The sequence below is a fragment of the Giraffa tippelskirchi genome, chromosome 1 (assembly GCF_054371585.1).
Source record: "Giraffa tippelskirchi isolate mGirTip1 chromosome 1, T2T-mGirTip1v1.2.pri, whole genome shotgun sequence".
Taxonomy (NCBI): Eukaryota; Metazoa; Chordata; class Mammalia; order Artiodactyla; family Giraffidae; genus Giraffa; species Giraffa tippelskirchi.
Genome location: NC_137275.1, coordinates 107,312,445 through 107,335,313, shown reverse-complemented (window position 1 = coordinate 107,335,313; position 22,869 = coordinate 107,312,445). Strand labels below are relative to the sequence as shown.

The window sequence follows — 22,869 nt, the reverse complement described above, 5'->3', positions numbered from 1 at the left end:
CTCATTGTATGACCTCAGCTTGCAGAGGACAGTGGTTTCCAGGTTTTGAATGCTCGTGCCCATTGATGGATAAGGATGCTAGAATAATTCCTACTGATCCCTGTCAGAACAAAGAGAACTCGTAGAGCTTATTATTAATATTTTATTCCTTTAAAGAGTATTTACTTATTCATTTGGCTTATTTGTCCTTACTTGTGGGGCTCAGTAATTGAAGTACACAGGCTTGGTTGCTCTGAAGCTTGTGGGATCTTAATTCCCAACCAAGGATCGAACTGGTGTCTGCTATATCCCAAGACAGATTCTTAACCACCTGACCACCAGGGAAGTCCCTATTTTACTCTTTTTTTGGGATGAAGACTCACATCAAATTCGTATGGCTTCCCAAGTGGCACTGGTGGTAAAGAACCCGCCTGCCAATGCAGGAAACATAAAAGACACAGGTTCGATCCCTGGGTCAGGAAGATCCCCTGGAGAAGGAAATGGCAACCCCTACAGTGTTCTTGGCTGGAGAATCCCACGGACAGAAGAGCCTGGTGGGCTACAGGCCACAGGGTCACAAAGCGTCAGACACGACTGAGAAACTGGGCACACACGTTTATAAGACACGTACAGTGTCAAAACCTCCAAGCACACGCTTGGGTGGCATTGGGATTCAGTATTTTGGGGGGGAGTGGAGACCTGAGTTTTAGGGACTTTGTAATTGCTCTTTGCTTTAAATGGGTTAGAGGTACTTTGGGTGGAAGCCCAAGGTTAGATAATGCTGTGTCATTTGCTATGACTACTAAAATAAGACCAGAGCGAGTAGAAATTGTATGACTCAAAAAATTCATCTCCATTTCATGGATTTTTGAGGTGACCTCTTTGAAGCTTTCTGGCTCTCTGATTTCATATTCCAAAGACTAAGAATGGAAGAGGAAGGGCTATAATGTAAGGCCACAGTATAAACACAGTTGATTGCAAAGAACAATAAATTGCTATCAGAAATCAATACATTATTTTCCAAAGCTTGTCTGGGGAGAATCATTCCATCTTCACAGACACAGTGAATGTTAGCTAGATTTATAGCTGTTTGCTGGGGGTTTATACAGCATCATATTTCCAATGGATCCACCAGGAAGAGAAGCTTGGTTATTTAGCCTCCCTTTAGGGAGTACCAACAGCAGAGAAATTTCCGAGATGACGTATTGAGAGTTATAAAGGAGTGATCTTTTCCATGTACAATTAATCGGTGAATTAAAGAAAAGATTCTTGCGATAGTTCATTTAACAGTTCACTTTTAATGCTTTATTTTGCACATAGAGGTCTGGATTAGATAAATTTACTTTATTAGTACAGATAATATTAAACATTTGGGCAGTCTTGATATATGATGCTTAGTTGTATATATTTAAAGGGAAAATTTAACATGTATCAGGACACTTAAAATATAAAACATCTTGACTGCAGTCACAGAATGAACCAAACTCTAAATTATTATTTACTGAGCAGGAAAGTCAAATTTGAACAATTTGGTTTCAAGCACCAATAGTTTGAAGGAGTCATATGCTAACTACTGCATTTTTTCCAAAAAAATCCTTACTTAAAGATATTGAAAACTTTAAATACACACTAAAATCTGATTTACTTGGAATTCACTAATTTGTAGTTCATAATAATGTGACTTAGCTAGAATGACATTGACTTGTGTTTTCTATTCAAAGAAAAGTAGCTATTCTGTGTAAATGCATTTTCCCAAGGAGCATCTTATCTATTTATTAAAGGACTTGACAGCACGGAAATTGCATTTCATTGAAATAGTTTTGTAATTTACCTGGACCCCAATTAGTACAGGATTGTGATGTTTGACTATCCTTCACTTTATACCGCAAGAACATCTAGTTCAGAGTTTAAACATAATACTCCTTTCTCATAAAATAATTTTATAAAATGAGATCTTTTCCTTCTCCAAAGATCCTGCTTCTAATTTTTATACCATAAATAATAATAGAACATCATCATGTGTAATAAAATACTCACCTCTCTGGATAAACCACTCTGCTCTTATTATTTGTATCCTGAAACAGAGTCATTTATGAATTGAAATCATAAACTGTCTTAGCTCTAAGTATAAATTAAGCCAAGCCAATAAAATTTTAGCTGGCCATTCTCAACCAGTACTGTGGAGAAGCTTAACATTTCTAAAGTCCCATATTAGGCAAACTAGTCAACATCCAAGGGTATTGTGTCAGGTGAAGGCATAGCAAGGGGCATTTCTAAGACGGATTTGAATAAAAGCAAAAACATTCAAAGGATGACTTTCCAGACTAAACCGATTTCCCCATCTGAACGCACATACAGCAGCGAGAATTGCTCCCTCCGCAACTCTCTGCATCCAGAACATGAAACCCCGCTTTCAGGACAGGCATGAGGGGAAACGGGGACTTTCTCATTGTCTCAGGGACCTTCTCTGACCTTGCACGACTTTCCTCATGCCCTCAACCACGAGGTCTCTGAAACAATCTAGTCCTTACGGTCAGTCCAAGAAGACGCTCGGTCTTGTGTGGCTCACTTCTGCCAAGTCCTGTCCCTAGAACCAGAGTCGTTAGGGGAGGATGAAGGGAAAAGTGCTTTATATTCTGTTGCTATTAAAAATTACCGCAGGTGCAAGGCACACTGATTTCAATCAGTCTCCCACATATTGTGAGGACTTTGGAAAGCCTAGAAAGTTCCGAAAGCTGTAAGTTTCCATCAGACACAATAACCTAGGGCTACCATCTCAGAAGATAGACTCACAGTATTTAACAGCCCACAAATTCTTCTATTTATCTGCATCTCCCCCTCTTACTCTATAGTTGCCCTTCAGCTTGAAATTACTGATCTGTAAGATAAGGCAACATTTGGTCATTTATTCACCAAATACTTCTTGCTCTATATCAAGCATTGTGAGTAGGCATTGGAGACATATAAATTAATGTGATAGACAAAATCCTTATTGTCAGAGACCTCGTATTTCTGGGTGGGGATGTACAATTACGATAGACAAGTCTTTCAAATGAAAATCCAGAGCTATAAACACTGTAACAGACAAAGCAGGGTGAGGCTTTACCATGGTGTGGCTGACACACCAGATGCTGCAGTTAAGAAATCAGAAAACATTTTTGTGTGTTTTAATATTTCACCTTTCAAAGTGTCCCATCAAAAGTCAGGTTTATTTTTGCAAAGTAGAGGTATAAGTCAGGGTTCTCTAGGGAAAGAGAACCAATGGGATATAGAAGTAGATATAGATATATAGACTCTTAAGAGCTCCAATACTCTGGTCATCTAATGCGAAGAGCCGACTCATTGGAAAAGACCCTGATCCTGGGAAAGACTGAAGGTAGGAGAAAGGGGCGGCAGAGGATAATAACATCCCTGACTCAATGGACCTGACTTTGAGCAAACTCAGGGAGATAGCCAGAGGAACCTGGTGTTCTGTAGTCCACTGGGGCCCAAAGAGTCGGACATGATTTAGTGACTCAGCAACAGCAACATATAGTAATAGATACAGATATAGATATAAATGTAGTTATAAGAGGAGATTTATGATAGCAGTTGCTTCATGCACTTATGCCAGCTGAAAGTGAAAAGTGTTAGTCGCTCAGTCATGTCCAGCACTTTTCGACCACGTGAACTTGACCCCATGAACTCAACCCCATGAGCCCACCAGACTCCTGTCCATGGAATTCTCCAGGCAAGAATACTGGAGTGGGTTACCATTTCCTTCTCCAGGTTGTCTTCCCAACCCAGAGATGGCACCTGGGTCTCCTGCATCACAGGCAGATTCTTTACCATCTGAGCCACTATGACAGCTGAGATGCTCCACAATCTGCTACCTGCAAGCTGGAGAACCAGGGAAGCCAGTGACATGCTTCGGTCCAAGTCCAAAGTCCTGAGAGCCAGCGGGCTGCTGGTTTAAGTCTTGGGGGTCTGAAGGTCTGCGAGCAGGAGCTGCCGTGTCTTGGCATGTCGGTGACCTTCCAGCTCAAGACGAGGGAAGAACTTGCCCTTCCCTTACCTTTCTGTTCCACTCGAGGGCCCGGTGGATTGGTGAGAGTGGCTCTTCACGCCAGCTACCAGATCAAATGCCAGTCATTTCCAGGCACACATGCACAGACTCACCCAGAAAGAATGTTCTTCCAGCTGTCTGGGCATCCATCCCTAAGGGCAGTCAAGTTGACATGTAAAATGAACCATTGCAATGGTAACAAGAGTCCATCTTTATTTCAGCTTGTTAAGTTATATCAATGTCCTGCTTATATGTGCATAAATGTTGGATGTGCGTGGTAATTTGAGAGAAGACCCATGGGCCCGAAGCCTGAATTTGTACAGTTTTCTCATTCCCTTTGAAAAAGAGCACGTCTCATCAGTTACATGTTAGAAGGGGAAGAGTAGGTGCCTGACTTTGTCATCAGACCTGTGGCGTGGAGTCCCCCTGGGGGAGACGGGGCACCCGCGGTGCACACGTTACTCTTGCAGGCGCGCTCCTGTCTCCTGAAGCCAGCAGAGTTCTTGTTGATTTCAAAGGTGTTCTATGGAGATAGAGTTGCATACCGACTGATAGGTCAGAGCGTTGAGAGTTTCCACATCAGCCGTCTTTCTCCTTAAATATGCACCTTTCACTTGTGAGTCTTTCAAACAATACAGTTGTCAATAATTTAGGAAATGATCGCCAATGTCTTACAACTTTTGTAGCACTTGGGGTTTGCAGTCTGGTGATGTTTTACATCCTGGATGCCTCTACAAATCAAAATCTTTATTATGGAGTCAAGTACATACCCAGAGCTCTCCTAGAAAAGGGAGGGAAAGGACAGATGTTTGTAGATAAATATTTGCAAAATAAAAATGTTTTAATGAGAAAGGCTTGTTGCAGTGAGGATAGAATGGATGTCCAAACTTGGAAAATAAAATCGAGTAACCTTCATCTGATTCATCTGGTTTTTGATGAGATCCTCAAGACTAGCTTGACCACAGTTAAGATAAGACCTGGAAGTGAGGAAGATGTGATCTGCTTATTATTCAGAAAAGTGCCTTGCACTTTAGAGATGCTTAATGAACTTGTGTTAAATTGGTACCTCCCTAATTTATGGGGGTATATGGGCTTCCCTTGTGGCTCAGCTGGTAAAGAATCTGCCTGCAATGCGGGAGACCTGGGTTCAATCCCTGGGTTGGGAAGATCCCTTGGAGCAAGGAAAGGCTACCCACTCCAGTATTCTGGCCTAGAGAATTCCATGGAATATCCATGGAGTCACAAAGAGTCGGACACAACTGAGCGACTTGTACTTTCACTTATGGTATAATCTTGAAAACAAGTCTTCTTCCAGTCAGGAGGAATTCACAAACATCCTGTTTACACTACAGTTCATGTGTGTCAGGAATCGTTAGTAAAATACATGGAGATGCATGAAATATTTGTGCTGATACTAGTTCATTATTATAAGCTTCTATTACACCAGTGGTTCTTAACACTACCCAAACCAATGTCATTTTTATAGCAAATATTTCATACTATCTCTTTTACTCTTATGCAGTAAAGTTCATAGCTAATATGAGCTTTGTACCATATAATTTTAAGATGTAATATCATAATTATGAGAAATAAGAGAACACTACTGTGCTTTAGAGCAGTAATAATATGACACAGATTTTAATACAGGAACATTTAGTCTTGACCATGCTAGGAGACAAAATGTAATTGTCAAATATTTACACTTAGACATAGAATTATCTATTTAGACATATTTACACAACTAATGAAGGTTTATTGTGTTGGTTGTTGCATCTGGAAAATACTGAGGTTTTCCAAAACAGTGAATGACTGACTCAGTAAAGTTATGAACCACAGTAAAAGTTTACATCAGTTTATACAGATATTGTGCTTCTGGAGAATTGAGTGGTTAAAAGTGTGAAGAGATAATTTAGACTTGTCTGTGAAGGGTGGTTAGATTCTAGGCTCATAAGATTATAAACACGTTTGCCACCTTCCCGGACATCCACGGGAACATTTCAAAAGCTCTCAGAATATAGGAACGTCCTTTGTTCTTTGAGGAAGAAAAGTCTGGATCCCTTGGACCCCGTATTCCATATCAGTCCTCGCCCCCCACTCACCCTGACGACCAGAGGTCCTTTTACGCCCCCAAACGTTCCCCGGGATGCCGCGCTGTGGCTGCAGAGAGCCGGTGAACCGCGTGCGCAGGTTGAGGAGGCGGCTGTAAGCCTCCCCCTCGCTCATCGTGGGCGCCCCCAAACGTTCCCCGGGACGCCGAGCTGTGGCTGCGGAGAGCCCGTGAACCGCTTGCGCAGGTGAGGAGGCGGCTGTAAGCCTCCCCCTCGCTCATCGTGGGCGTTGTCGTCACTCTTCCCCAAGCTCCTGGCGGTTTTTGAGATGTGACCCCACACAGCAATCTCACCGCCACTGATAGTTGGCTGGCGACATAGTTTTCCTGTCCCATAGTCATTTAAATGGAAATGAATGGCAATAAAATGAACCCCACATGTTTAAAAGCAGTTCTGGTTTACATAACTATAGGACTGGAAAAAAAATATTGCTACACGGAGGGAACAATTAATCACACGGGAGACTAAGACAAATAAACAGCAGGACTTTTTCATCTTTAAATGTGAAGAAGACAATGTAACAGTCATGGAAATATGCAAAAAAGAGAAAGAAGACGATTGTTGGCTTCAAGGAGCTTTGAGTATCTCCAAGCGTTGGGGACGGGAGCGTAGATAGGGCTCTGATAACTAGCACTTCAGAGCCTAAGCAAAGCTCACAACAAGTGGCTGGTAGGTTACATCACTTCTATCCTTGGGTATGTGGGTTGTAATGCTATGGATTTTAAGTAACTGCCTCATAAACTCAATTGACCATTAAAGTCCAATTGACCAAAATATTAAAGCCTTTGGCAGGGCAGGGGGGAGGGGGGAGCCTTAATGACAACAGAGTGATTCAACTAAGTTTGATAAATGCTCATCGGAGGTCTAGCACATGTCAAACACTGGGAAGATCTAGCATTGATGAGCCTCTTCCAGAAGCTACACACATAGTTTTCTGTAGTCTTCTCAGTAACTCTCTGTGAGAATATTTCATCCCCACTTTATAGATGTGAGCACTGGGGTTCAGCTGGAGAAGGAAATGGCACCCCACTCCAGTATCCTTGCCTGAAGGATCCATGGACAGTGGAGCCTGGCCGGCTACAGTATGTGGGATTGCAGAGAGTCTGACAGGAGTCAGTGACTAAACAACCGAGGTTGAGCAAAGCTCAGAGAAGCAATCCTAGAAGCTGGGGTTTGCACGTTCACCTGTTTCATTCTCAGGGAGGAGAGTGTATCATTCCGGTACTAGGTCCTAGGCTAGGAAAGGTGCAAGCTCTATTTCCTTCATTCCTCAAAGAACCAAATGATAAAGGTGGTGGCTATTTCTCTAATTTTAAAGCTGAGTCTCTGAAGGCACAGAAAGCTAAGTGACTTGGTTCAGATCCCGCCACGAGTGAACAGTGTAAGCCAGACATATGGTTGCATTGACATGATCCCGGAGGACCTGTTCTTTCTACCCTGGTCTCCTAGGCGTGGTAGCACCATCTCACTTTTTCATTTCTCTACTTGTCATGATTCTTTCTTGAATGTGCCCTGTCGTGTCTCTTTGTGACCCTATGGACTGTAGCCTGCCAGGCTCCTCTGTCTGTAGGGATTCTCCAGGCAAGAATATGGAAGTGGGTAGCCACTTCCTTCTCCAGGGGATCTTCCCAATCCAGGGATCAAACCCACATCTCCTGTGTCTCCTGTATTTATTGCAGGAGGACTCTTTATTGCTTTAGCTACTGGGGAAGCCCTTCTTGTTTAATTTTATTTATTTATACATATTTTGCTGAGTTGGTCTTTGTAGCTGCACTCGGGTTTACTCTAGCTAAGACAGCAGGGGCTACTCTCTGACTGTGGTGTGTGGGCCTCGTCTGTTGCCCAGCATGGGCTTTAGGGGGCACGGGCTTCAGCAGTGGCAGCTCCCGGGCTCTAGTGCTGTGCTGTGCTTAGTTGCCCAGTCGTGTGCGACTCTTTGTGATCCATGGACTGCAGCCCATGGCTCCTCTGTCCATGGGATTCTCCAGGCAAGAATAGTAGAGCAGGCTGCCATTTCTTCCTCCAGGGGATCTTCCTGACCCAGGGATTGAACCCAGGTCCCTTGTGTCACTTGCATTGCCAGGCGGATTCTTGACCACAATGCCACCTGGGCCAGGGTTCAAAACCCTATCCCTCTTCTCACTTTTCCTGCAGTTTAAATGGAATTGTGCATGGCTGTACACTCCCAGTTGTTTGAGTGGCGACTTCAACTCAACCCCAGTCTGAATCATCACCAAGCACGCAGCCTGACACGTTGATCTATCCAGACTCCTTGCCGAGGCTGCCTAATAGGAGACCTGATGATAACAAGGACTAAGTCATGTCGCCTTCCCATACCAGCAAGTGTAGAGTCTTAGCCAGTGTTTATCCAGAGCGTGTCAGATTTATCTTTCAGCTTCTGAGGGAAAATGCATGCATGATAAGAGCATGGTGGAAAACTAAATCTTCAGGGGTCCACCACTAAGAGCTTCAGGCAATTATCCAGGATTCATCATGCAAAGGTTCAATATTTTTTTTTTTCAATATTACTTTTGAAGAATTTTCACACTCTTTTGGTATTTCTAGATATTTTCGCTAGAATTTCCTTTTCCTAGTTTTGGAGTATTCACTTGAGATGCTGCTGCTGGTGACAACGTACAATACACAGCACGCGCACACACACACACACACACACACACACACAAGGAGGCACTATATATTTTGATTAGATAATAATTTAAAATTTTAATATGGATATTGCATTCCTGCCATGGACCCTCATAGCACTATTCCTTTCCTTCACTGCACTTATCATGGATATAATTATACATGTACTTGGGTGATTCTTATTACTTCTCCTTTTCCCCACTAAGCTCCTTAAGGGCAGGGAGAGTTTGTTTTGCTCACTGTTGTATATCCGTGGTGGCCTCCACCATGACTTTTTGTTGTTGTGTATTCGCTAAGCCCTGTCCGACTCATAGGAGATCCCATGGACTGTAGTCCGCCAGGCTCCATGTCCATGGCATTCTCCAGGCAAGAATACTGGAGACGGTTACCATTTCCTACTCCAGGGGATCTTCCTGACCCAGGGGATTCTGCATTGGCAGGAGAATTCTTTACCACTGAGCCACCTGGGAAGCCCTTCCTCAGTGATTATCATAGAGTAAAAGGGTAGAAAGTATTTGTTAAATGAATTAATGGTTAAGTGATTAAACAAATGAATGGGTGTTAATACTCCAGTGTGTTATATATTCAAGATTCTTTATATAATGGCTTTACCTCAGCCCTCAACATTATAACAGACCCCAACTTCAGTCCACCCAATTTCATAATCAGTGCATGTTCATCTAAAGAATCTATAAAATGCTAAAATCACAAAGCTTTTTCCATCGTGCCATTGCCTAGAAACAATGATGGTTTAAGTTTGATGTATACACTTCCACACTTTTTAATCATTATTGCAGAAAATCGAATCTGTATTATATTTATTAGCTTACTCTTTCACTTGATATATCGTGAACATTTTCCATGAAATATTGTCCTTAACTCAGTGTTTAATGATCATCAGGCATCCCATCATTTGGATGAATAATAATTCATTTAACGGATCCTGTGTTTTCTTGCACATGAAATGTCTTTCTAAAACTGTAGGGACCCTGAGATATCAGGAGCAGGGCCAGACAGAAGGGCTCATGACTACGGTCCCAGGGACTGTGGCTTCTGCCTCACCCTCGTGTTAATACTGAGTCTTACTATTTTAATAAGACAGTTTGTATCTTATGAGGTGAAAACAATACATTTTTAATTTAAAATTTCTTTCCTGGGGGCTTCCCAGATGTCTCAGTGGTAAAGAATCTGCCTGCCAGTGCGGGAGACTCGGGTTCGATCACTGGTCCAGGAAGATCCCATACGTCTGGAGCAACAGTCCGTACACCACGGTACTGAGCCTGTGCTCTGGACCCTGGGGCCCGAACACTGAGCTGCGAGCCCAGGGTCCGGCTCTGCAGTCAGAGGGGAGCGCCCTCTCTCTGCAACAAGAAAAGCCCGCATAGCAACGGAGACCAGCATGGTCAAATAAAATAAAATAAGTTATAAAAATTCTAGCTGAATAATCTATGAGTTATATATATATATATATTTAAAAGTGGCCCATCAATACTCCAAAATGATGGTTACCTTTATCATTCATTTCTTCTTAATCTGAAAGCTACACAATCCAAGATTTTGTTTCCTGAAAACAAAACACTGGGTCCTAACTCAAGGATGGTGACACACAAGGAAGACAGAAATCCAACAGACCAGATACCTGGAGGAAAACAAATATTTAAAAAGATCATGACAGAAAAGAATAACTTTAAAACAGGCAAAGATTTTGTCACCTGGCCTGAGGGCCTTTTTCCTGCAAACAGTCCACAGGCAGTAACACGTACGTTGTAATCACTACACAGTCATCAGCAGAGATGAGAGAAATTTAAACATTATGCCTTGTTTTTCCTGCCAGGAAAAGCAGAGATGGTGAAGTAACATTCTAAGAACTGGGACTTTCCTGGAGGTCCAGTGGTTAAGACACCGCGCCTCCAGTGCAGGGGGCAAGGGTTCGACCCTTGGTTGGTGAGCTGAGCTCCTACATGCCGCACGGTGTGGCCGGAAAGTAAAGAGAGTCCTCGGAATGGACACGAAGGCAGCTGAGAAGGCTGCTGTTTCAAGTAATAGTTAAAGACAGAATGAAAGAAAAGAGCCTCTGTCTTCCTCCATCAGGGAGCTGGACTTTTCACAGGTGTGTTTCTATTGGAGACGAAAAAGACACTGTTTGAAGATGGGAAAGAGAGGAAAGCCTGGGAATTTGTATTTATGGTTGAATGGCAACTGCTTATATTAATATTTAAGAGATGTTTTAGATTTCCCCCCTTTTTAAATAGTGCGAAATCTAGAGAAGGATAGGCATGATAAAAATTTTAAAATAAGGGTGAGAAAAACAGAAGAAGGAAACAAAAAATTCCTGATTACTTAGAAACTTATCACCCTAGAAAATCAACGGTTTTCATCCTATTTTGTTAATGCGATTGGTTTCACAACACACAATCTCATGATATTCTGACTACTGCTCTTAATACTATTGGCAAGAATAGTAACAATATTAGCCAATATTTATTAAAACGTTATAGTATCCTAAATGTCATGGGTTGAATTGACCCCCATCCACAATAAATTCATTTACTGGAGTGCTTAACCGCCAGCGCCTCAGAGGCTGACCTTATTTAGAGAGCGCATCTTTACCGAGGGGATGGATTTAATTAGAGGTCATTGTTGTTGCTAGGGTTCCCCAGGGGGCACTGAGTCCTACTATTAAAGTGATAAAAACCTGTCTGCAATGTAGGAGACATAAGAGTCATGGGTTTGATCCTTGGGTCGAGAAGCTCCCCTGAAAGAGGGCATGGCAACCCACTCCAGTATGCTTGCCTGGAGAATCCCATGGACAGAGGAGCCTGGCGGGCTTTAGTCCATAGGGTTGCACAGAGTCAGACATGACTGAAGTGACTTAGCAAGCACACACACACGTTGTTGTTTAGTTGCTAAGTCATGTCCAACTCTTTGCAACTCCATGAACTGTAGCGCACCAGGCTCTTCTGTCCATGGGATTTCCCAGGCAAGAATACTGGAGTGGGTTGCCATTTTCCTCTCCAGGGGATCTTCCTGACCCAGGGATTGAACCTAAGTCTCCTGCATTGGCAGGCACTTCTTCACCACTAAGCTTGGGTGGGCCCAATCCATTGTGAGTGGTATCCTTAAAAAAGCAAAAATCCGGAGACGGACCAGCACACGGGGAGAACACCATATAAAGGCGAAGGCAGAGATGGGGGTGGTGCTTCCCGCAGCCCAGGCGCGCCCGTGATTATCGCCAAACCACCAGCACTGACGGGCGAGGCGTGGGGGAGATGCCATCCTGACCCTCAGGAGGGGTCAGCTCTGCCTGAACCTTGGTTGTGGACTTCTGGCTTCCAGAAGTGTGAGGCAGTAGGTGTCTCTAGGGCTTCGATATTGTTGCCCCAGCAAACTAACACAGCAAGCACTGCATTAAACAAACTACACATAAACACTTATTAAATACTCAAAGGTTTTACATGCCAGCTTCTGCCTGTTGTTTTTAGCACAGAGTCTGACATATTCTCCCTAAGCACACATTGGATAAATAGTTCTAGTTCTGTGGTTCTCACATAAATTAAATGATAGCACAGACAGCATATAACATTTTAGTATGGAATGTTCTATGTTCCTACAGAGCCTCCATGATTTTTACTTCTTTAATGGCTATACAAAATTCTATCAATTTCATGATACTCTTATTTATATGGTCATTTTCCTATTGCTGGATGTTTACGTGGATTTTAATGTATTACTATTATAGGTAACACCATGATGGACGTCTTCATGCCCAGATATTTTCCCAGTTTTTTAAGATGGAATGTTTACTTCCCTGTGGTAGTCATGAAGTTTATACACATTTCTCTAGTTATTATAATATGTATTATCAAATTACCTTGCAAAAGACTTCTGCCAATAAACCTTATTGATGTGGACATGTGTAAGTGTAGATATTTCATGATATTTACATCTGTATTGGGTCAAAATTCACAGTAATTATTAAACCCAGTTTGTCAGATTATCATTCTATGTTTTAAATTTGATCTTTTTGATTTAAAACTTACTTTATCAAGTATCCTAATTGCACCCTTTCTCACGCTCTTGTTAGAAATTAAATTAATTTTGGATTCCCAATGACAAGGCTAGTTTTAAATTTTGAGGTTAGTTATTTAGAAAAATGAAAACACCCACTAAATGAGGTAATCAACTGATAAAATTGACGGAACTTAGTCATATTGAACTAGCACACCAATTTAGTTTAAATACTTGTCCTGATGAATGCAAATAGATACAAGCACAGCTTGTATATATCACAAATTGACCAAATGACAGTATCTGGTGTTCAACTGGCATTTCATGAAACAAAGATAAGTTGTGATGTATTTCAGATTATGAACACACACACACGGCCCCATGATTTGCTTAAAACTGTAAAATCAAATACTTAAAATGTGAAAGCAGGTGAATTGGAAAAAGGAAAGTAGCCCAAAGATGTAATTTTTTCCGACCTCTAAGATATAAAAGGAAGAATTCACTTTGCGATTAGAAAGTTAAAAAGTTGAGTGATTCCTGGACACAGCACATTTTCTGGTAGGGATCTGTTAATACTATAGTCAGCTCAGGAAACAGACCAACTTAGTGATGCTGAGCCTGTTCTATGTGTTACTCCAGTGAATGTGCTAAAGAAAGAAATAAGCTTAATTAACCCCTTGGCCACCTGATGGGAAGAGCCAACTCACTGGAAAAAACCCTGATGCTGGGAAAGATTGAAGGCCACAAGAGAAGGGGGTAGCAGAGGATGGGATGGTTAGATGGCATCACTGACTCAATGGACATAAATCTGAGCAAATTCCAGAAGATAGTGGAGGACAGAGCATCCTGACAGCTGCAGTCCATGAGGTCACAAAGAGTTGGGCACAACTTAGTGACTGAAAAACAACAACAACACCCCCTTGGCTCAACATGGTCACTGAAAGGCATGGGGTGGAGGGAGAAAGGAGAGTGAGCATGGAAAGGAGAGAGAGGAGGAGAAAAAGGAAAAGCAGAGAGAGAAAGGGAAGGAAGAGCACAGAAGGAAGCGGGGAGGAAAGCAAAGGAAAGAGTCGGGAAGGGAAGCGGGATGAAGAGAGGCAGGGAGCTGCTAGGACATTTGTCTATAACTGTGATTGGTATGTTTGTTTATTTCACTTTAAAAATCCCATATGTCAGTGACAGCAGAGAGTATTTGTCTTTCCCTGGCTTATTTCACTGAACAGAAGACTCTCTAGGTCGATCGCATTGTTGTGTATAGCAGAGTTTTCTCCTTTTATGGCTGAGTAATAGTCCACTGTATATGTATATATCTCACAACTTTATCTCAGGGACAATTGGGGAGGGACAAAATTGGGGTATGGGATTAAGACATACAAGCGACTATGTATGACATAGCTAAGCAACAGAGATATATTGTACAGCACAGGGAAATATAGTCATTATTTTGTAATAGCTTTAAATGGAGTGTAATCTGTAAAAGTGCTGAATCAGGGCTTCCTTGGTTGCTCAGTGACAAAGAATCACCTGCTGATGCAGGAGACACGGGTTCAATCCGTGATCCAGGAAGATCCCACATGCCAAGAAGCAACCAAGTCCATGCCCCACAACCATTGAGCCAGTGCTCTAGAGCCCGGGAGCCACAGCAAGAGAAGCCACTGCAGTGAGAAGCTGAGGAACCACCGCTAGAGAGTGTCCCCGCCTGCCGCAGCAAGGGAAAAGCCTGTGCAGCAGCAAAGACTCAGCACAGCCAGTAAAAAAAAAAAAAAGTTAAGAAAAAATTCTGAATCACTGTTACACACTTGAAACTAATATAACATTGTAAATCAACTACACTTTACAAAAAAGAAAGATGAGGAAGGCAGAAAGGAAGGGAGGGGAAAAAAAAACAATTCATGACGCACAGATAGATGCATGAAGTTTGTTAGCACGTGCACAAAGAGAAACTCACTTCAGTATAAGATACTCAATTTTTTAAAAGCCCAATGTTTTAATTGAATTAATTGATAGTGCATATAAATGGAAATTAATTAAAACAGTCATCACATTCAAATCAGATATTAACTTTGCTTTTTTTAAATGACAAAAGTAATCTTTGAGCAGTAACTTCATCTGCAAAGTCCTAAGCAAGGAATTTCTGTGAATTAATCAGTGGCATCTACAATCTGCAGAGTACTCAGCACCTTTGGTGGCTCAGATGGTAAAGAATCTGCCTGCAATGCAGGAGACCTGGGTTCAATCCCTAGGTCGGGAAGATCCTCTGGACAAGGAAATGGCAACCCACTCCAGTACTCTTGCCTAAAAAATCCCATGGACGGAGGATCCTGGTAGGCTACAGTTCACGGGGTCGCAACAAGTCAGACACGACTGAGCTCACCGACGTGAGCCCAAGGACGGAGCACAAGTTCTCTGGCCACAGAGGACGACCTCAAAAACAGTCCTTTCCATCCCTCCCTCCTCTGTCATGATGCGAGGTGTGTTTTCTCCAAGGAAAGCATTTCCTGAGGTTTTCTTTCAAATAGGAAATCACTGAGGCTGCTTATACACTGGGAAGCAAGAAATAGGACTGTACTAGCCTTTCAGGTCATGCTGGCTTTCTTCTCTTTTCCTTTCCAGTTCTTTTTGGTCATAGTTCAACCTTTGCAGGCACACAATTCCACACTGGAAACTGTTTCTGTTTCCAAGAGAAAAAAAAAATTTAGACCTGGCCGCAGGCAAACATCTCTCAGCAGGCTAGTGAGAACTTCTTGCACCGACTGACCTGTGAAAACTATCAACCATTTTCAGTTGCCCACGAAGGGCTTTCTTGGTCAAGTGGTCCAGCATCCGCACGTGCACAAGGCACTCCACGAAATAGCTACGGTTGTGCGGGAGGCCGAGACTGGGCAGCCACTTGTTGCCGATCCACTCATGTTTCACGTTCCTGTACGCGCGGGTCTGCATTCAGTAATTAAGGATGGTTAATTGAGGAAAAAATGGAGGAGGCAATGGCAACCCACTCCAGTACTCTTGCCTGGAAAATCCCATGGACGGAGGAGCCTGGTAGGCTACAGTCCATGGGGTCGTGAAGAGTAGGACACAACTGAGTGACTTCACTTTCACTTTTCACTTGCATGCATTGGAGAAGGAAACGGCAACCCACTCCAGTGTTCTTGCCTGGAGAATCCCAGGGACGTGGGGGCCTGGTGGCCTGCCGTCTATGGGGTCGCAGAGAGTCGGACACGACTGAAGCGACTTAGCAGCAGCAGCAGCAATTGAGGAAAAAAACCCACGGAAGCAGTCACAAGGGCCATTTACATCATCTTGAAAATGGATTTTTAAACAATTACATAATCTCAAAGGTTAAGCGAAAGACAACAGTATTGATCATAACTTCAAAATTATTTGATCTTTTCTTTGCTACCTTTTAAATTTGCTGGCAAAATTTTATACAAAGAAATTATACCATTAAAAGTCTATGACTCATCTGTGGCAATAAATTTAACCTATCTACCAAACCATGATAAAATTGTAATGACTACACATTACTTCTCTGAAATAGCTTTTATACATCATAATATGTCAACAAAGAATGAGCACGACTCATGAACAAGTTTGAAGGATCGACCTAACTCTACTCACTAAAAATATCTCTGGCTAGCTTGAATTTTAGTTTCGACGCTTTGTGTTCCAAATTTCTTTAGCAACACATCTGCTAATTTCAAAGTCAGTTAAGTGTATTAAAAAATAGCTTTAAAAAGAAGAGATAAGGAAAACAACAACGAAATAGACTGAAAGAAGAAATAGACACACCCACGATTACAGTCAGGGACCTCAGTCTTCCTCGCCGTGACTCAATAACTGATTGAATAAGGAAGCCAAAACAGACAACCAACCAAGGTCAGTAAGGATGTTGAAGCCTTTAAACCATTCTCCAGGCAAGAGTACTGGAGTGGGTTGCCAAGCCCTCCTCCCAGGGATCTTCTCAACCCAAGGATCAAACCCAGCTCTCCCGCATTCCAGGCAGGTTCTGTACCATCTGAGCTACCAGAGAACCCTCTTAAACAGCACTATCAACCAACTTGATCTAACTGACATCTGATAGAACAGTCTATCCAACAAGAAGCACGATAAAACTCTTCTCAAGGGGATACGGGACATTCTTCAAAAGACAGACAAATCTCAGCATACTTAAAGTGACTCAAATCATACAAAGCATGTTTTCTGATCTCAACAGATTTAAATTAGAAATTAAAAAACCCCTGATATCCAGGAGTCTCCCAAACATCAGCAAAGTAGCATATTTCTAAAGAATTCATGTGTCAAAGAAGAAATCACAAATGAAACAGGAAATATGTTGAAGTGAATAAAAGTGAATATACAATATAATAAAAAGCTGCAGGACATGGCTAGATCAGTACCTGGAGGGAAACTGATAGGATTAAATACTTACACAAATGAAGAAAGATTCTGAATCGATCCTCTAAGACTCTATCTTAAACAACTTATAAAAGAACAAATGAAATCCACAGCAAGCAGAAAGAAGAAAATGAAAGAGTAAAAATCAATGAAACAGAGACCAGAGAAACAAAATGAAATGAAAAAACTAAAATCAGGTTCTTCAAAATATCAATAAAACTGACTAAGCCGAGTGACGAAGAAAAAAGAGAAGACATAAACTACCAATATCAAGAATCAAAGAGGGAACATCAGTACAGATCCTATAGACACTGAAAGGAAAGGGTAAACTGTGAACAACTTCAGGCAACTTAGATAAAATACCCTACTTTGTTGAAAGACACAACCTATGAAAGCCACTCAGTAAGAAACAGATAACCTCAATCTATTGAAACTCAAATCCGTAGTTAGAAATCTTACCCACCCATACACCCACAGGCACAAAATCTCTATCCTAAATGGCCTTAGTAGTGAATCCTAACAAACAGTTATGAAGAAAATCCTGGTTATACACAAACTATTCCAAAATAGTGAAGAAAGAAACACCTAACTCATTCTGAGGCCAGAATTCTCTTGATACCCAAACCAGACAAACATATTACAAGAATATCAATATCCCTCAGAGACACAGATGCAAAATTCCTTAATGACACATCAGGAAATCAGTAATCAATTAAAAGTACAAGGTATCATGACAAGTAGGGTTTATCCCAAGAACATAAGTTTGGGCCAACATTTGAAGAAATCAGTGAAATTCACCATATCAATGGACTGAAAATAAAAACCACAGTCTCACCTCAAAAGAGAGAGAAAAGGCATCTGACAATATTTATCATTTATATATGGAAATCTTAGCAATCTAGGAATGGAAGAAAACTGCCCCAACCTCATAAACGGCATCTACAAAAAATGTAGAGCTGACATCATATGGTGTTTCTCCTGAAGATCAGGAACAAAGCAAGGATGTCTGCTCTCTTGGCTTTTATTCAACTCTGTACTGGAACTCCTAGCCACTGTAACAAGACAAGAAAAAAGAAATCGAAATCATATGAACTGAAAAAACAATATAACTGTACTTGCTGACGACCTGATGATTAACGTGGAAAATGAATCAACAAAAGAGGTACAAGCATGAAAGTGAGTTCAGCAACGTTGCAGGATACAAGGTCAACATATAAAAATGCTCCGTACTTCAGCATACTAAACGAGACCAGAAATTGACATTTTAAAGAATACCCTTGATTATAATGTCATCAAAACCTATGAACTCCTCAGGGATAAATCTAATGGAATAAGGGCAAGATCTGCACAATGAAAATAAACCCATGCCATGTACATACATACACACCAAAGAAGGCACTTGATGTTCTTCCGTCCAAAAAGACTAAGGTATGTTCTGAGGAATTATGTACGTTATGGAATCCTGGGAAAGGATTATCTACAAAGTACACAAGTAGATGATCGAGACTAATACTGGAAAAAAAGCAACCAATTGAAAAATGAGCAGAAGACCTGAACAAATTTCTCCAAAGAAGACAGGAAGAAGGCCACCAAACACATGAAAAGATGCTCCACATCGCTCATTATTCAGGAAATGCTAATCAAAACTACATGAGGTATCACCTCACACCAGTCACAATGGCCATCATCAACAATTCTACACATAATAATCGCTGGACAGGACATGGAAGAAAGGGAACCCTCTTGCAATGTTAGTAGGCATGTAAATGGATACAGCCACTATGGAGAAGGAACATAGGTTTCCTTAAAAAGTAGGACTAAAACTACAATATGACACAACAATCCCCTACTGGCCATACACCCTGAGAAAACCATAACTCTAAAAAGACATTCGTACCCAATGTCCATTGCAGCACTATTTAACATAGGCAGGGCATGGAAGCAACCTAATGTCTCTCAAGAGAACAATGGAAAAAGAAGTTGTGGGACATACATGCAATGGAACACGACTCAGCCATGAAAAGGAACAAATACGAATCCGTTGAACTGAGGTGGATGAACCTAGAAACTGGGATACAGAGTGACGTCAGTCGGAAAGAGAAAAACAAATGTAGTATATTAATGCATACGCATGCGATCTTGTAAAATGGTACTGGTGAATATTTGAAGGGCAGAAATAAATACACAGATGTAGAGGAAGGACTTGTGAACTCAGCTGGAGAAGGAGAGAGTGGGACAAATGGAGAGAGTAGCAATGAAACATAGCCACTACCATATGCAAAATAGCTAGCTAATGGGAAGTTGCTGGATAACATAGGGAGCCCAGCATGGTGCTCTGGGACGACCTAGAGGGTGGGAGGCCAGGAACTGGGAGGCAGTCTAACCAAAGAGTGGATAATATACTTATTCGTGGTGTTGCATGAGGAAAACCAACCAAACATTGTAAAGCAGTTATTCTCCAAATAAAAATCAATAAATACAATCTGAAAACTATCATTCAACACATCTGTACTTTCATTTAAAGCTATACGGGATCATCTTCTATTCCTAGCTATTTTTCCAGTATAAGTGCTTGTAAATGTCATTAGAGTTTTTGAAAATATGATTTTAATAGCTACATAGCATTGCTTAATATCTCGTACATAAATAATGAACTTTCAGTCTCAAAATAGAAACATGATACCGAAAAAGGTTAAGATTTTAAACTAAAGCTTGCATTTTAATTCAGCTTAATGAGAATTCCTCGGAAGAGCTAAAATTCTTATGAAAAGTAAATATGTGGAGTCCTTCTTGCTTTCATCTGTTATGTCTTATTGTCATTTAATTCTAAGGACTCTTGGACTTTTGACATGTTTGCCTTTGACTGCAATTTTTGACTGAGATAAAATCTTCAATGTAGATATTAAAAATGTCAAGAAGCACTCTTGTAAGTGTGAGTCACTCAGTCATGTCCAGTTATTTGTGACCCATGGACTACAACCCACCAGGTCCCTGTCCACAGAATTTCCCAGGCAAGAATACTGGAGTGCGGTAGCCATTCCTTTCTCGAGGGGATCTTCCTGACCCAGGGGTCAAACCCAGGCCTCCCACATTGCAGGCAGATTCTTTACCATATGAACCACTAGAGAACCCTGACCCTGGTGTACCTGGATGTAAAAATCCTCAAAAAAATATTACCAAGCCAAACTGAAGCATACATTAAAAGAATCATACACTAGGATCAAATGGATTTATTCTGGGCCTGCAAGCATGATTTATTGTCTGTACATCAATTACTGTGAGACACAATATGAGCAAAATGAAGACTAAAATCATGTGATCTTCTCAATAATTGCAGAAAAAGCTTTCAACAAAGTGTAACATCAATTCTGATACCATCTCTCAATACAGTGGTTATCCATGGAACATCCTAAAGGGCACGTTAAGACAAACCCACAGCTAACATCCAACTCAGTGATAAAGAGCTGAAAGATTTTCCTAAAAGATCAGGAATAGTACAAGGATGCCTGTTCTCACCAATCTTGTTCAACATAGTGGCGGAAGTGTCCTACCCAGAGGAACTAGGCCAGAAAAGGAAATAAACGGCATCCCCATTGGAACAGATGAAGTTACACTGTCACTATTTGATTATGACAGGATTTATATGAAACCCTAAAAACGCCACCAAGTAAGAAGTATTAAAACTAATAAACTCAGCAATATAGCAGGATAGGAAGCATAAGAAAACAGAAAAGTCCCATATACAAATGCATCAAAAAAAAAAAAAAAAACTTGAAATAAATTTAACCGAGGAGCGGAAACACCTGTATCGTCACGGCCTCCAAGACATACAGTCTGGGTTCAAATCTCAGCTCACCCGCTGACCCGCACAGTGACCCAGGGAAAATCACACAATGATCTGAGGCTCAACATATTCAACTGTAAAATGGACACAAACCCAGGATCTACACCCAGGGCTGTGAAACTCCGAAGAAGTGCTTATTTAGGCCCGGGGATGGAGTGTCTCCAGGAGACTCTCCTTGTATGACACTCCTCTAGAACTGGGCTCTCCTGATCCTGTGGGTGAGGCTCAAGGGTAGAGCCTGGGAGCCAGATGGGAGGCGACAAGGATGAGGACAGAAAAGACTAGTTCTGTGTCAGGGAGGGAAGCCACCTCCTTTCCAGATCTCAGAGTGGGGCCTGCACCGAGGGCCCGGGGGATGCACAATCGGAAGTGATAACTCCGAACCCCCCACAGCAGGGATGGAGCCTTCCTGGCAAGAACCTTCTCTCTGGTCCAGGCTCCAGGGTGATGTGGTACTGCTCCCTGAGTGCTCCATGTCTCCACCAGGCAAAGAGCTCCCGGGACTTGGAGGTCTATTAAACCACAGGTGCCTGAGTGTCACAATGACACAAGGGCTAACACCATTGAAAATTAGCTACATTAAAAAAAATGACAGAAGTATGGACGAGGCAGGGCATGAAAAGCAGAAGGATTGACTACCTCTCAAGCCTTTAGCAGAAATCTCTCCACACCAGCTCAGCGGAGCCCGCAGGAGGAAAGTATCATGGAAAAGCAGGCCATGGGTGTATCTCTACACTGCTGGACCCAGGGACCCACGTCCCAATCCACCAACATCGTTTTGCATATCCAGACACCAAGAGGAAGAAACACAGACCTTGCCTGAGAAAGTCTCAGCCAGACTTAATATTGGGCTTGCTGAGCATGGTCACATGGTCACTATGGACTCAGCCTCTCCTCTGTGCTCACATCCTCTGTCCTCACAGAAACACACACGGTTCACTTCAGAGATCCTCTGAGGGCACTTGTGTATACGACAAACGGGCAATGGTAAAATGCGAAGAGAAGACACAGAAGTGGAAACAAGCCTCTGGGGTACAAATTACCAAAGACCTGAAGTTCTCGATACTTGGCATTTTGAAAAAAGCTTCTTAATATGTAAACGCAGAAAGGACATTTCCAGGAGAAAGGACAAAGGAATCGTCCCATTGGGACAATATTGTATCCATAGGAGAAGGTAAGTTGGATCCCTACCTCACAAAACACCACCAAACCAATCAGACTGCATACTAAGAACCAACAATTGAAAGAAAAACTTGACAAAATTCGAACAATTTTTGATGAGGAAATATCTTTTCTTTAAATTGAGGTATTGCTGATTTACCATAATTTGTTTGTCTAAGGTGTACAGCAAAGGGACTCAGATTCAGCCTCTCAGGTGCTTCCTTGGACAAAATTCATTGCCTTTGGGAGGCCCCTGGGCCATGCCCTCTACTCAGAACAGCTAAGAATCCTGAATACGCAAAGCAGCATGTGGTGGTCCTCCTGGGGGTTTTCAGATTGAATAAATTATTCTAACAGGCTACAAGAAACAAGCCCGGAGGTTAAGAGAGGATCTCCAAACTTACCTTCAAACCGGAGGCCTTGCTCCCTTGAATGTGGGTGCGTGCAACAGCGCTTGCGAAGCGAAGAGGTTTATCGTGAATCTTCCGTCTGCAGAGGACAAAGCGGTGTGTAGAGAGGACGCACAGGCAGGTCCCAGGACCCTGAGCACACGGACACAGTGACTGGACTCTCAGCCCTGCTCTTCGGGTACGGCACTCTCTCCACCCCTGACACAGGGCGAGCAGCTCACACGTGACCTGGAGTATGGTCACGGGACCTGGAATATGGTCCCATGACCTGGA

General features: G+C 42.1%; 1 long non-coding RNA gene across 1 annotated transcript; it reads right to left on the bottom strand.

The window, feature by feature from the left end:
* Positions 1-1,257: 1,257 nt before the first annotated feature.
* On the bottom strand, positions 1,258-22,821 carry LOC145506929 (uncharacterized). Its single transcript, XR_014054450.1, has 2 exons — positions 22,591-22,821; positions 1,258-4,805 (listed from the first exon to the last, which is right to left on the bottom strand). It is a non-coding gene; the product is annotated as an uncharacterized LOC145506929 (long non-coding RNA).
* Between the last annotated feature and the right edge of the window lie 48 nt (positions 22,822-22,869).